Source organism: Octopus bimaculoides, chromosome 2 (genome assembly GCF_046866305.1).
Source record: "Octopus bimaculoides isolate indiv1 chromosome 2, ASM4686630v1, whole genome shotgun sequence".
NCBI classification, from domain to species: domain Eukaryota; kingdom Metazoa; phylum Mollusca; class Cephalopoda; order Octopoda; family Octopodidae; genus Octopus; species Octopus bimaculoides.
Genome location: NC_142929.1, coordinates 170,542,487 through 170,546,221, shown reverse-complemented (window position 1 = coordinate 170,546,221; position 3,735 = coordinate 170,542,487).

Below are 3,735 nucleotides of genomic sequence, written 5' to 3'. Positions count from 1 at the left end.
AAAGCTATATTGATATAGATCAATAGATATTCTGTTATATATCTCTAACTCATATTCTGACATCTAATAATTTTATTTTATATTGTTCTGTTTCTTTTCCGCCATATATTTTCTATCTGAGGACAGACATTTTAAACTGCCTCCATCTATTTTATTTATCTTTTTGGAATTATATTTTCTTCTTTCCTTCGTTCGCTTTTCTCTTCACCATTCCTTCATTCATTCACCTTAGCGTCGTGGTGGTTGTTGTAAAATTTTGTTGATGTTGTTGCTTCTATTGCTTTTATTCTTCGCCCAAGGGAAGCAATAAATGAAAAACACTCACCGCTCAGAATATAAATAAACTTCTTGACTACTCAAGATAAAATAGATACTCTTTATTTCTAAAACAATAACTGTTTGAAAGCCTTGTCACGTGACAAATCGATGTTGACTAGATTTGGGTTAGTGTGGTTTGGTATGCAAACAAAACAGAAGCAAGAATGATCGACAAATTCATTTTCTCATTTTGAAAACTAAAATGTCAAACCTAAAAAGATAGGAATTAAAATAAAGACATTTATTAAATTAAAAATCAATGAAATCTCGTCAACTGAGACGAAGTTTATAAATATCAACACAGCGACACAAGCAATAGCATAGAATGAAATTTTAGAACCGGCGTGTATTACCAATCCAAAGTGTAAAACATCTGCATCATTACCGAACTCCATCCAACAGGGAATAATTTTTAGTGAGGAAAGATATTAAAGAATTCTATAGTTTAAGAGGGCACCGATAGTTTACCATATGTTATAGATAAGGGCCATTCAACAACAGCATCTACAGGACAATCCTCCTCTAAGTTGTAACTCAAGGAAGTTAACTGTCTACTAATAAAACTGGAAGTAATATAATATGCATTAGAATCCACCTGCGTCTAAGACAGATGTTTAGTCCTTTAACATTTATTTGTTGGTAGGTTACATGGATTTGTGTTGAAAAGTAAAGAGAAAACTGATTTACGAGTAAAGGAAATAACAGTTCCAATAATTGGAGAGCATTTAGGATTAGTAATTCACAGTATATCTGGAAGCAAAACAAATTACGACACGACAAATATATCTGAATTAAATAATGTAAAATCATTTCCATAAGAATTAACAACTTCCTTAAGTCGAATAGAAACCCTTAGGAGCAACAGTTAACGTCGAAAATTAATAAATCTGTCATGAGAAGTTCTACAATATAGTTTGTAAATATGAACATGAAGTGTGTGGCATTTCATTTAACTGAACATGATATCACTCAGTTGACTCTTAGTGTCTCTCTGAATATTCAATATTTTCAACAATTATGTTCAACCAACGATATTCAAAATTCCAAATAGCCACTTAAATTTGTGTAGAAGTCGTCTGCAATATTGAAGATAAAATTGTTTTATATTTCTTAATCGTTGCTTTAATTTCTTTACCATTTGCTAGTTGTAAAATTAAATTTTAGTTCAGACATTGAAAAATCAGTAAAACACTTTCGTTGAGGATAACGATGCCAAGTTCAGAAACATAGATGATAATATTTTACCTTTCACAACCCATCTTTTCTCAATGTGTATAGAGCTGTTTTAACGATGCGTCCTGCCTAGCTCTTCGAAACGCCGGTGTTAAAACGGAGGTAGCTGATGAAGTAGAATGTTCTCTATGTGGCGTGTGTGTTTTTTCGTCTCTGTTTTGTTTGCAATGTCCTGTACCCAGATATGCACCTATACAAACAGGTGGATGTCGGTATGCACATACCTGTACGTATATATGCATATACTCATTTACTATTTGTTTATATATATATATATATATATATATATATATATATATATATGTGTGTGTGTGTGTGTGTGTGTGTGTGTGTGACTACGTGTGTATCGTTGGAGATTTTCTTTCTCTGTCTTCCCTTTGGATTTTTTCTATATTTCTGATGAAGAGCTTCGCTCAAAACGTGAAATCCTCTTTCTTTTCTTTCCTTTCCTGAGCGAGCGTCGAATAACACAGTACTTGTACCACGTCCTCGCGTTGTTGTTCTTTCTTGCTTGTTCTTGTTTGGATTGACTATATATATATATATATATATATATATATATATATATATATATATATATATATATATATATATATATATACATATAGTCAATTCGGATAAACAAAAAATTCGAATAAATAGATAAAATACGAAAAAAAAAAGAAAAACAACCAACGTGAGGACTAGCGCAAGAAGTATAGTAGCTTGACGCTTGGTGAAAGGAAAGAGTTTAACGTTTCGAGCATAACTCTTCGTTGGAAAGGAGAAAGGGAAAAGTCCAAAGGAAGAGAGCTGAAAAATAACTACACGTGTGCCGTTGGGGATTTTTTTCTTCTCCCCCTTCTTTGTGTAGTGAGTTCGATTCCCGCTCCGGCCTGTGAGTTGTGTTCTTGAGCAAGACACTTTATTTCACGTTGCTCAAGTTCACTCGGTTGCGACGTCACTGGTGCCAAGCTGTATCAGCCTTTGCCTTCTCCTTAGATAACATCGGTGGCGTGGAGAGGGGAGGCTGGTATGCATGGGCAACTGCTGGTTTTCCACAAACAACGTTGTCCAAAATGTGGCCTGCAATGAATCTTTCTAGGTGCAGTCCCATGGTTATTCATGACCGAAGGGGATCAACTATTTGTATCGACATTTTTGCACACCTACATCGATTTCATGAAAATGTTCTCCTTTACTTGGTTGTAGGTTGTCGCATGATCAGCAGATAGTCGTTAGGCAAACTATTTCTTTGTGTTTTGTTTTTTAGATTTCAGTTTCCCATCTCTGGATATCAGTTGTACTCTGTGAAATGTGCAATTATTTTTGATTTGTATGGAGAAAATGTGCATGAACTGATTGTGAATTTGAATTTGTATAAAAATGATAAAAAAAAACAAACAAGTAGAAAACAACCTTGTGGCATTACACGTATTTCTAATTATGAAATGCAAATTACTTTACATGTATTTTCCACTTGCAATATTTTGAGTCCATATATCTCCATCAGGGTTAATAAGTCTCCTATAAGGTATGCTATGATCTCAAACTATCGCATGAGAAAAATAAATATAATTTATTTCGCAAAAAATGGTATGACCATTGTCATAAACTTTTTCCATTCTTATTCAAATTTCTGTTAATAATGGCTGTGTTTTTTCTTCTTAGAAGCAAAATAAATTTATTGCAAATGTATCTTGTCAGAATACGAAGAATAAATTGAATGTCATGGGCTACAGCTAACAGAGAGAATTAATAAATTACTGGTTCGTTACTTGTGTTTTGTTTTAGTGCTGTTCTGTGCTACAAAGTGTAGCTATAAATTTCATCTGATCTCTATACATAAACATCTTTTGTATATTTTGAATATCTTCGGGGACAGAAAAAAAAGTGATTTTAACCTGTGTGTGGATTATATCAGCGACTGAGTACCCACTTTCATTATTAACATAGACACTGCTTATAACTTAACCATTACTAAGGGTTAAATTATTTAAAAGGCGTGTTTACTTATTGTAAGGCATTTTTTGGAGCTGTCTCAATAAATTACAATGTACCAATGTAACCATTTTTTGCCCATGTTCCACTTTAATTCCTATTTTACTCTACTGGGACTTCTATAGTCATTCGATGAATACAAAAAAAAAAAAAACCTTACTGAATTTCTATAATTAAATATTATTAGGAATTGCATCAAAAGAT